The following is a 13,302-nucleotide window of genomic DNA, read 5'->3' on the forward strand; positions in this document are numbered from 1 at the left end:
ATGTTAACCAAGTATGGTATGTTAGATTGCAAATCTTTGAGCACTCCATTGGAGAAAAATGTTAAGCTACTTGTAAATGTTGGACATGAGATTCAGAATGTCACTATGTATAGACAAATGGTGGATAGCCTGATTTACCTTACCATTACTAGACCAAAACTTAGCTATTCAATTGGACTGATTAGCCAATTCATGAAGAAGCCTATGAAGCTTCACTTGGATGCAGTGAGGAGGATCTTGAGATATGTGAAGGCTACATCATATTATGGTCTATTCTATGAGCATGATAAGCCTTTGGAGCTTACAGGATATACAGATGCTAACTGGGCAAGAAGTACCTATGATAGGAGATCTACTAGTGGATATGCATTTTCCCTTGGTAGTAGTATGGTCAGGTGGAGAAGTAAGAAGAAACCTATAGTTGCACTCTCTAGTACTGAGGCAGAGTATAGAGGTGCTACACTAGTTGCATGTGAGGTAGCATGTCTCATGAAGATTCTTGATGATTTGGACATGCAGGAAGTTAGGCCTATCACACTCTATTGTGACAACATGAGTAGTGTGCTCCGAGCGAGTAATCCTATCTATCATGCTAGTGTTGAGATATCGAGGTCCACTCGTGATATGCCAGGGTGACCGTTGTGCATTTATGTCACCGACTTGTTAGCTGCAAATGCCGTTGGTACACTGCCCATGAATAATAGCTAGATGATAGCTATCCTTATCTACTCTAGTTCGTGGCTCAGTTAGTATGCCACCTTAGTTAGTTGAGTTTGGTTTGAGACCCATATATAGGGTTCTTCTATTTCTATGTACTAGAGTTCTTTTGGCTTTCACAACTAAGAAGAGAAAAACTGTTTTCAGCCTCCACCTTTGTGTGTATTCCCCCATTGTGTAAGTGAGAAAGCTACAAGTGAGACTCCTTCCTTCTCTCCCACAATCTTATATGGTATAAGATTGTGGGAGAGAAGGAAGGAGTCTCACTTGTAGCTTTCTCACTTACACAATGGGGGAATACACACAAAGGTGGAGGCTGAAAACAGTTTTTCTCTTCTTAGTTGTGAAAGCCAAAAGAACTCTAGTACATAGAAATAGAAGAACCCTATATATGGGTCTCAAACCAAACTCAACTAACTAAGGTGGCATACTAACTGAGCCACGAACTAGAGTAGATAAGGATAGCTATCATCTAGCTATTATTCATGGGCGGTGTACCAACCGCATCTGCAACTAACAAGTTGGTGACATAAATGCACAACGGTCACCCTGGCATATCACGAGTGGAGCTCGATATCTCAACACTCCCCCTCAAGCTCAATCCCAATTCCTGCACACCAAGTAGGTCTCTGAACTTGCGCAGCTTCTCTGTGCCCAATGCCTTCGTGAATATGTCAGCTATCTAATCCTCTGTGTTGACATAAACTAGATCAATAAGACCTAGTAAAACCCTCTCCCGTACATAGTGATAATGCACCTCAATGTGCTTTGTTCTAGCACGATAGACTGGGTTATTTGCCAAGTATATACTGCTCATGTTGTCTCAATAAATGACAACTAGCCCATCTGTAGGCTGATGCATATCATAAAGTATCTTATGCAACCAAGCTACCTCACATGCAGCCATTGCTGCACCCCTGTACTCAGCCTCTGTGCTCGACAAGGCAACTATAGGCTGTTTCTTGCTGCTCCAAGTGACTGCAGTAATCCCAAAAGAGAACACATATCCACTGGTAGGTCGTCTATCAGAAATACTACTAGGCCAATTAGCATCAGTGTATCCATGAAACTGTATTTGAACCCCAGTCTCATAAAATAGTCTATACTGCAATGTGGACTCACATACCTGAGTATGCATCTAGCTGCATCCAAATGCAGTTTCCTTGGAGCCTGCATAAACTGACTTACCAATCCAACATCATAGCTCAAATCTAGCCTGGTAATAGTCATATAAATCAAACTTCCTACTATCGTCTGTACATAGTAAGGTCTTCCAGAAGCTCACCTGCATCTGTGCTCAGCTTCACATTCTGCTCCAAAGGAACTGAAATAGGCTTACAGCCTGTCATCCCATATTTGGATAGCATGTCCAATCCATACTGCCTCTGCAAGAGCCGTATCCCACTTGGTGATCTAATGACCTCAATGCCCAAGAAATAACTCAGCTCTCCCAAATCCTTCATCTCAAACTTCTGCTTCAATAGCATTTTCACATGAAGGATATCTTCGTCACTATCACATGTCATAATCAAATCATCAACATAAATAACAAGTAGCATAATACATTTCTCTGTTTTTCTCACATAAAGTGAGAAATCTACCTTGGAAATCTGAAAGCCAATAGTGACAAGATACTGTTCTATCTTGTCAGACCATGCTCTAGGTGCTTGCTTCAAGCCATATAAGGCTTTCTTCAACTTGCAAACAAACTCAGGATGAACAACATGCACATAACCTGGTGGTTGCTCCATATAGACCTCTTCTTGCAAATCACCATGCAAGAAGGCATTCTTTACATCCATCTGATGTAAAGACCATCCCTTTGATGCAGCCATAGCAATGACTGCTCTTACAGTTGCCATCCTTGCAACCGGGCTGAATGTTTCTTCATAATCAATGCCATATATTTGTGCATACCCCTTGACTACTAATCTTGCCTTGTATCTATTCACAGAACCATCTGCATTGTGTTTCACCTTATAAACCCACTTACAACCAATTGCATTCTTATCTTTAGGCAAAGGTACCAATTCCCATGTAGCATTTGCTTCCAAGGCATCCATTTCTTCATCCATGGCTTTCTCCCATTTTTCTTTTCCCATGGCTTGCTCAAAAGAAGTGGGTTTTGGTTCCTATATCACTTTGACCATATAGGCATAGTGAATGGCTGTAAATCCATCATATTTCAGCCTATCCATAGGATACCTAGCTCTGGTAGACCTACGCAAACTAGGTTCACTCCTAGGTGCTCTCAAAACATCCCTGGTCTTCCTTACTCCAGGTGTAACAATAGAAGGAATACCCAACTCATCATCAATGCTCTGTTCTGAGCCACTGGATTCACCATCCACATAAGAGTGACCTGCATTCACATCAAACATGGACTGATCTACCTTCTCTTTTTCTTTTCGTGATACCTGCATACCACTATCTGCATTGCTTTGAGAAGATTCTCCTGATCTCAATCTGCCTGTCCATGGCGAAGAATGTGAACCACTGCTAGAGGACGCTCCAGGTCCACTAATATCTTGTGACTGCTGCTATGAATTCTGTGCAGCATTACCATTTTGTGCATCTACATTATCAATCACATTTACTGGTTTATACCAGCTACTCATCTCATCAAAAACAACATCTCTGCTCACTATAAACTTACAAGTAGAAGGGTTATAGCATCTATACCCTTTCTGCTTTTGCAGAGAGTAACCAATAAAGATGTACTTCTCAGCTTTTGGATGCAGCTTGGATCTCAACTCATCTGGGACATGAACATAGGCAATGCAACCAAAAATCTTCAAATGAGAAATATCTGGTTTCCTACTAGTATATCTCTCCTCTGGAGTCATCTCATATATTACTGCAGTGGGAGTCCTGTTCATTATGTAGACTGCTATAGCAACTGCTTCAGCCCAGTAAAAATCTGGCAAGTCTTTTTTGTTGAGCATGGCACGAGATACCTCTCCAATATGCCTGTTTTTCCTTTCTGCAATTCCATATTGTTGTGGGGTATGACTGCATGAATATTGCTGCTTTATGATATGCTCCTGCAAGAACCTTGCAAACTCATTTGAGAGGTACTCTCCCCCTCCATCTGACCTTAGGCATTTTATTTGCAGGCCTGTTTCTTTTTCAACCATAGCTTTAAGAGTTTTGAAATGCCCAAACACTTCACTTTTCTTTTTCATAAAATACACCCAAACTTTTCTGCTATAGTTATCAATAAAAGTGACAAAATAATGATAGCCTCCAATAGATGTAGCTTTAGTAGTCCACACATCAGAGTGGATTAATTCCAATGGCTTCTTACTCTCTTGAACATGTTTAGGAAATGGTTTCCTTGCCTGTTTTCCAAATTGACAGGCTTCACATACCTTATGCATTTCTGCAACCTTGAATTTAGGCAATCCTACAACAATATTTTGGGCTTGCATTGATTTGAGTCGCTGTACATTAACATGACCAATGTGTTTATGCCAGATATCAATATCTGCAACTACACCGGTCCCATGTGCAAACATTGCTACACTCAATTCAAGCATGTCTGCATCCAACGTAAACATTCTGGCCTTCTTCTTTCCTTTTGCTATCAAGCAACCTTTATTTTTCATATCCTCAACAAAGCATCCATGAGAATTAAATTTGACCTGCAAGCCCTGCTCAACCATTTGACCAACAGAAACCAGGTTCTTGGTGATATTCGGGACATGAAATACATTCGACAGGTATTTCTTTTTCCCATCCTGCATAGACAAAGGAATATTTCCAATCTGCACAATAGGATGTGCAGTATCATCACCAGTCTCCACAAATCCTGGTTTTTCCATTTTCCTTGCATCCTGTATCCATTCTGCATGACCTGTCATGTGGTTTGATGCACCTGAGTCAACATACCACACATCGTTGCTTTCTTCTGCACTTGTCACAGAATTGGTCATATGCTGCACCATAAACAAATGCTCATTTATGTCATCACCCTGTCTACTAGAAGATGCATAATTCCCTTCTTGTAATTTTCCATTCATGATGTCATTCTGCTTTTTATAGTAGCCTTTAGCCATATGACCCATTTTACCACAATAGTAGCATTCAACATTGCTGTTTGCATTTTGGCCTCTTTGCCATCCACCATGACCTCTTTGGCTCCCTCTGCCTCTAGAGTTACCACGTCCTCCTCCATAGGACTGGTTTTCTTAAGTTTGATGCATATTCTGATTTCTACCACAGCCTCCAAATCGGCCTCCTCTACTTCTGCCTCTACCTCTTCCAGCATTTGAGTAGAAGACAGCTTCTTTTGAAGTTTCTCCTGAAGAAGATGCACCACCATTTCTCTGCTCCTCAGAAATTAGAAGAGCAATCAACTCCTCAAAATCAAGAAATCTTTCACGGACGGAAATCGATGTTCGGAACTGTGCATAATCCTTTTCTAGACCATTCAAGGTCACAGAAACTAAATCATCATCTTCCACTAGTGACCCAATGGAAGCAAGTGCATCTGCAATCTTCTTCACCTTCATGTGGTAGTCATTGATACTCATACTTTCTCTTTGCACATTGTGCAACTCTTTCTTGAGCTGCATTTTCCTAGCTTGCGTATTTGTGCTATACATTTTTGACAAAGTATCCCATGCCTCCTTTGGATTACTTGCATCCTGAATATGCACAATCATAGAGTCTGAAATACTGATAGACAGCCAGTACATAACTTTTCTGGCTCTCTCATGCTATCCTTTAAATGCCTGCATTTGTTGTTGATTGGGAACATAAGGAAGAACTGGTTCTTCCTGATTGGGAACATCAGAAAGAACTGGTTCTTCTTCATTTCCTGCAACGAATTCCCAATATCCTTTTCCCATAAGGAAGTTCGTCATTCTAAACTTCCATACTTGGAAGCTGTTCTTATCAAGCTTTTCAGTGACAATCTGTGAAAGAGAATCAGACGCCATTATAGAACACTGCAAAAAATTCTGTCACTGCAAAAAACACAGCTTCAACCTCACAAGGGCAAATCTGCAAAACTGACGAAAGTGGTATTTGACCACACAGTCACTTCCTAGTAACGATTTTGCATCAACAGGCAACAAGGATGATTCTGTAACTCCCAATGTCTCTGCGCACAAGCATACGATGCAATTTCTACGGAAACTTTTCACCGACCTGTAGAATAGTGGTCGCACAGCAAAAAACATGGCCTTTTCCTTAGTGCGTGCAGAAAACTTCTGCCTCCAAAACAGGCCTCGAAATGGCCTCGAATAAAAAAAATAGGGCAACCAAGGGCTAAAGCCCTTGAGGGCAACATATACTGCCCTTTTGCTACACCGCGAAGGGCGTCTCAATCTGAGACAATGCACTCTTCCAGTTTCTGACTGTGCTACCTGCAGAGACTTACTCCCAAACTCGAAAAATGAAAGCAATACTGGTCCTCTTACTAGAACGCCGCGAACTTGGTTTGCTTTCTTGAGCTCCTTACCACTAACCAAGCTCTGATACCATGTCAAGATTGTGGGAGAGAAGGAAGGAGTCTCACTTGTAGCTTTCTCACTTACACAATGGGGGAATACACACAAAGGTGGAGGCTGAAAACAGTTTTCCTCTCCTTAGTTGTGTAAGCCAAAATAACTCTAGTACAGAGAAATAGAAGAACCCTATATATGGGTCTCAAACCAAACTCAACTAACTAAGGTGGCATACTAACTGAGCCATGAACTAGAGTAGATAAGGATAGCTATCATCTAGCTATTATTCATGGTCGGTGTACCAACTGCATCTGTAGCTAACAAGTCGGTGACATAAATGCACAATGGTCACCCTAGCATATCACGAGTGGAGCTCGATATCTCAACAGCTAGGACTAAGCACATTGTGAGGTACACTATCACTTTATCAGAGAAAAAGGGATTGTAGGTGACATTGATTTGGTCCATGTGAGGACAGAAGACGAAGTTGCAGATATCTTTACCAAGTCATTGGGTAAAGATAAGTTTGTGCATTTCAGAGAGTTACTTGGAGTGAAGTATCACACTTGAGCTTGAGGGGGAGTGTTAAGAGTCAAGCTCATAAACCTTGGTTCAATTGTCTACCTTAGTTGAATAAGGTTGAGTCATACTGACTTAACCATACTTACATCTAGGTTACTTGATCTTTGTATGTGTGGTGCGTTGAGCTTACTGTTATGTGGAAGATATTGATTAGAGAGGGAGCATGGCTGCTACCCTTCTGGCCTAGTCTTTGTCTCTCTCTCTAATTTTTATATATGTCAAACATAATCTGATTAACTACAGTTGGCTACATAAGTCTAGGCCTAGGCTACATCATTGGAACCTCCTGTGTTATCTTGACATTAGGATTATACTGGCAATTTCGAGTCTCATGGCCATTTCTCTAGCAGATGTCACAATACTTGTCTTTCTTCTTAATATCAGAAAGACCCAAATCTTATAGCTTCTATTTAATCTTATTGTCTAGTTTACTTTCCACAACCTTTGCTTTAATTTTATCTTTCATTTTCTTACCTTTGCTTTTGATTGAAGGAGATTTCTTTTTCTTATGCTTCTTCTTCCTCTTTGAATCATCCTCATCCTCTAAATCACTAAAATAATCTTCTGAATCTAAACTAAAATCACTTTCCTCTTCTCTCGTATCACTCTCTAATCCTGAATCCGAATCTAAATCTGAATCTGAAGAATCATCATCTTTTCGGGACTTTGACCTAGAAGTACCCAACCTCTTTTCCACTCTCATAGCAGCTCTAATCATAGTATCCAAAGTATCATTCTAACCAAGTTCCAAATTGACTATAGGGTTCCTCACCTGACTTCTAAGACCCTTAATAAAGTAAGTAATCTACATTTCTATGGATGGTGCATTAGTAGAATCCACCCTGTTAAGGATATTTTTAAACTTCTGAGCATAATCCTCAACCAGCATACTCTTTTGCTTAATCTTCTTGATCTTCCTCAAAATATATCCAAGAGTTTTATCCTTCCTAAACCTACTTAAAATGTAGTTTTAAGTGCATCATATGTATTAAATGCTCCCAAATTTCCATAACTACTAAAGCAGTCCATAGCTTTTTCCTAAAATGTGGTTGCAAACTAGTGCTTCTTAACCTAATCACCATACATATTGTCAAACCCACTTGCTATCCACCTAGTTTCAAACTAGGCTACATGACAATCAGGGTCTTCTTTTTTCTTTCCTAAAAACTTAGAAGCTCTGACCTTTGGGTTGAAAAGCTGATTGGGATTCATTATGTTTGGCTTATGAGGCCTTTGCAATGGTGGTAATGTATTAAACTTTAAAGACTTCTTAACTTGAAATGTTGTACTTCTCAATAAAACTAATCTCCCAAGCACTATATGTTGCAGCCTCTCTAGTACCTACTTAGGAGGAGTTTCCTAATCTTCAGGTGGCAGTAATGGTTCCTCATCTTCTGAAACATTAGGTGAAATTGAAGGTGTTGAAAGAGTTGGAAGCATTAGTTAAGTCAATTAGGTCATTACAATTTGAAATTTTGGCTCTCTCCACATTTTCATGAATCTCTTACCTATCTCCATAGCCACCCACCTTCATTGGAGGCTTTTAATATCTCCTCCTAGGCATTATTAGTCTTTGCTCTCTTTTGGAGAACTCTTGGTTGACTCAAGGCCCTCTTGTCGAACACTTGAAAATCTATCATTGATATCCCTTCTCTCCAATATTGTTGCCCCCAAACTACCGTCAGGGGGGCACTAGTCCCTCCCGAGACCCCCCCAGCCACAGGGTCCACCGCTTCTTCCACGGTCCCCAAACCCATAGGGATCCTAATAACTCCCACACACTGCCACTTGATGCATTGTGCCTCAAGTTTCTACTAACATAACTACTCTATTTGACCCAAAGGCTAGATCCTTAAAGGATACCTTTTTTCCACTTGGTCACATAGACCTCATTTGACATACAAGTCAGGACCCACGCAATGTTTGTGCTCACACATGGCTTCTCCTCATAATGGGGACCTTACAACTTTGAGTGCCATGGATCATTGACGACACCTTACAAGGGTGGGGCATTGAGCATATCTAACACCATGGTGCATTCAAGAGCTAGTTCTCTATATTTCCTATCATTATGTCTTCCATGAATCATTTTGGGACCCTAAGTTGGTTAGGGGGATTGTTATATGTGAAGAAATGATGGACTTGTGTTGTGGCTTTCAATTCTTCATCACAAGATTTGTTAAGAGCACCCCTTCTATGTTATCACATCTAGATATTTCCAACTTTGGGATATCATTACTAGTCTTTTAGTCTTATTATATTTTCTTGATTTTCTTTTTAGGCCTAGTGTTTGTTCTACTATTCCTAGTGTGAGCTCAATGATCTCTTCTTGATGTTCCTAGAATAATCTCCATTCTTTGTGTTTAACCACATCTTGAAGCCCTTTCTTTCTACTTGGTATACGTAAATGTATGATATCCTTAAGTTTCTAGAAGCTGTTGGGGGTAAAGGTCCTTAAGTTTCTAGAAGTTGTTGGGGATAAAGATCCCTAATAATATCCTTAAGTTTCTAGAAGCTGTTGGGGGTAAAGGTGCCTCTGCCTAGCCACCCCTGTATTACTACATTGACAATACTACCCGCCATTGCACACTACAAGTGGTGGGCGCCCATCATTGCCACTTTATTCTTTATTCTTTTAGTGACAGTTTGAATAAAGGAAGGCCCAGTCACACATTGTGACTGTTGGAGTTCCCATTTTGTGTCTCTCTCTTTCTTTCTCTTACTCTCCTACCATAGCTCTTCCAAGCAAGCTTCGATCCTTCTCACCTTTCAACTGGTATCAAAGCATGGATTCATGACTATTCGAGCTTGGTTTGTGGCATCTTCAACTTCCTATCGAATCTCTACACTATTGGGTCTCCTTCCCAACAGACATAGCCGACTCCCTTGAGCTCCCATCACTCCCCAGCTTTCCAAGAACCTTCTCGGCCCCTTTGGCACTCTCAAGGAATTCCAACAAAGGTATTCATTTATCTTGTTCAGGTTTTCATGCTAGTTATAGGTCTACAGGTCTGAGAAGAAGAAGGGGGGGCCACCATTGTATCTTGTTGGCTCCATACTTGCCATAGGCCTTAGTGGGGCACCTTAGGCTTGTTGTGTGCCTTTTCTGGCACCTCCTTGAGCTTCCTACCACCCTAACTAGCACAAAAACATGAGCCAGCCCTTGGACAGCTCATCTTCCACTTGCTGATGATCATCTTGGACTCTTGGGCATTGTGGCACTACTTGGACTAATCCTTGGCATGTCTTGAGCCTTGTACGCGTTAGTGCATGGAAGCATGAAAAGAATGGATTTGCACAATGCACAAGGCTATTTTTCAATTGTTTGAGCACTTAATCATATACACATTTGCATCAAGCATTGTGAAATGGTATCAATTACAAGCTCCTGGATGCATAGCACTTGGTTTCTTTAGGACTTGACTCACGTAGAGAGAGTGAGCAACCCGGATATAGGTCTAGACGCTGGGTCAAAGGGGATGGATAAGTGAGGGTAAGTGCATTCTTGGAACAATAAATATATTGGCACTAAGAGGGGAGTTTGTTTCGAATGTGTCTATATGTGGAAGCAGCACATCGAGGGGCCAATCCCCAAGATGTAGGAGAGCTGTAGTAGGGCCACAGCAATCAGCCCCAGTGGGGTGCCCTTGTGTGTATGACATGTGGCATTTATTGCTGATATATATATAATCTCCCTCTGAGGAGACAGGGAAAGGAAACATTTTTTGGATTACAGACTATAAATGCATAGTGATTAGTGTTTAGGATAGTATATCCCTCAGCAGACGCTCCTGGCCCGTGAGGCCATGTGGTGGGGTTGTCTGTTGAGGGCATGAGGTCTAGCTAGTGCCTTAAGTGCCATCAGTGGTACGTCTGCCCCAGTGCCGGCCCATTTTAGGTCCCATCAGTGGTGCGTCTGCCAGGAGCCACCAACAAGTGGTGGTTCTTGAATCTAGGATTTCTAGGGACCAAATAGGTGGTTTATGTCCTCTGATAAGGACCATCAAGCCAAAATACAAAAAACAGAATGTACTGAGAGGTCTAGACTGCGGTTTTAGATCATAAGTCATTATTCCCCTCAAAGGAGCAGCCCGTTGCGCATAAGAGGTAGTGGTTCTAGTAACCTAAGTGTTACAAGTAGCTCTTTGAGTGCAAGTAGAAGTCTTAGTACTTTCCCACTTCCAGTTAATCAACCCACAACAAGCGGGGGTGTAGTTATACCTACACAAACTCCTGTTGTCAATCCGGTTGTAGCCATGGCACAATCTATCGCAATTCGAGCAGGGACACTAGATTTGCTTGCATTAGGAGCATCGTTGCCCATTTTCCATGGGTTAGCAGAAGAAGATGGAGAACTCCACATTAAGGAGTTTAAAACACTCATGTTTAATTATCGAATCCAAGACAAAGGACACCTAATGATGTTCTTTAACATGACATTAAAAGGAAGAGCGGCAGTATGGTATCACGGTCTCGAAGCTGAAACCATAACTAGCAGTACCCAATTCTTTACGGTTTTCCATAGAGAGTTTGCCCTTGAGAAGGGTGGACAATATTGGTTGCGTGTCTTGAATGTAACACGCCAAGAACCAAATGAGAATGTCCAGGCCTATGCCAATAAATTAAAGCAAGGACTTCGTAAACTAAATACTTATATCCCCATTCCAGCGGCTGCCTAGTTACAATATTTCCTACATGTATTGGATTTTAATATCCAGGTGCAATTGAGTAGTGTTGCTTTGGCTAACATTGACACTGTTATTACCCAAGCAGAAGGAGTAGAGTCGCGCTTGCAAGCACCTTATGTAGCAAGGATAAATTGGAATGGTAATAACTTGGCCTTGACCAATGGGAGTCAAGGGGATCCCTTGTCAAATGTGAATGGGAGAGGAGGTATCATGCCGAATTTGCTTATGTTACCAGCTCCTCCTAGTATGACTATGCCCATGGCTAGTCAAGCAGCCTCACTAAATAGTGGGGGCCAAAAAATGAATCCTAATGTGGTCCCAGTAGGTCAACGACCAATCCTTAATCAAGTGGTTAGGCCTATGGGATGACAAACTGACGATCGCGGCTACGAGTCGAGTGTCTCTAATGTCCTTGGTGAAGTTAAGGACATGATGAAGCACTATACCAATATGATCTCTGAACAGTATCGGCAAATAGTTGTGGATGTCAATTTCCTTAAGAAGCAACATAATTTGATAGGGAGTCGACGCCCTGAAGAGGGTGGCCCCTCAAGATTCAGTTGTAAGTGATGTGGTGACCAACATTTCCCTAGGAATTTCCCGAATGTCAAATGTGATATTTGCAAAAAGTCTGGCCACTTAACTACTACCCGTTGGAGTAAGATCAGTTCTCTCCAACAAGGAAGTGAAAAACCTGGTCCAGTTAACCATCGCGCACAAGGGAATAATCTCTCGCAAGATGAGGTACCAATACAAATACTGCAACGAGGAAAGGCTGTTGTAGAGGAGTTGCCTCATGGCAGTGGAGTCAGCCTTATTGAGGCTGTACGTGTCAATGATGCTGAAACTTCTAATCTACGAGCCGTAACAAGAGGGAAAAAGATTAAAGAGGGTGATAAAGGAATTGTAAAACCCGTCGAGGGAAACCCTAAGTAGGATGATAAGGAAAAGCAACTCCTGAATCCGGATATGGAAGGTGGACCTCTAAGACCTGTTGACAATAAAGTGGATCCTGAGAAGGATAGAGAGGTACCAAGAAAGAAGAAAAAAGTCAAAAAAGAGGCACTACAGCCGGCGGTCCAACGACCAAAGGAAAGAATAGTTTGGCGCGAGAAGAGAATTTTGGCTAACTACCACGACTTTGACCTAGCAAGTTCTCTTTGTGAAGTCAAACGAGATGTGAATCTCCTGCAATTGATTTAACTTTCTCCAGGAGTACGCAAGGAATTCAAGAAAATCATGTGTATCGAGTATATAGTAGAACCTTTGGGCATAGCTAGAGTGGGAGAAGATTGGTTTGATCATGCTGAAAAGCATTGCCCTAGGGTTCCAGCATATGTGGATGGAATATTAGTGGAGCACGCTATCGTGGACACTCGATCCTCCGTCAATATCATAAGTTCAAACTTGATGGAGCGGCTAGGTCTCAAAATTCAAAAAGATGGCTCCACGCTTCTTAGGATGGCCGATGATAGTCTAAGATAACCAAAAGGTTGCATCACTAAAGTCCACGTTACTATTGCAACAAGCGTGGAATGCTATTTGGACTTTAGGGTGATAAGGTTTGCAGGACGTCCTAGTTATCGAGTTTTGCTAGGAAGGCCTTGGATTTTATGAACAGACTATCAAGTTGATATACCTATTGGTCGAGTGATTCTAGGTCGAGGTGCCCATCATGTAATAGTAGATGCTTAGCCTGAGTCTCCTCACAGTGAGAGGGCTCCTTTATCCTCCATTGAACTAGAAATAGTAGATGATCCATCTAATAGTGAGATGTCATCGAGTGATGGATCTAAGGAAGGGTTCACTCTATAGAGGATATTTATTAGATAACCTTGAATGAGTATATAGAGCCTCATGAT

Source organism: Lygodium microphyllum, chromosome 14 (assembly GCF_053477565.2).
Source record: "Lygodium microphyllum isolate KBCC chromosome 14, Lygodium_microphyllum_v1.1.10, whole genome shotgun sequence".
Classification (NCBI taxonomy): domain Eukaryota; kingdom Viridiplantae; phylum Streptophyta; class Polypodiopsida; order Schizaeales; family Lygodiaceae; genus Lygodium; species Lygodium microphyllum.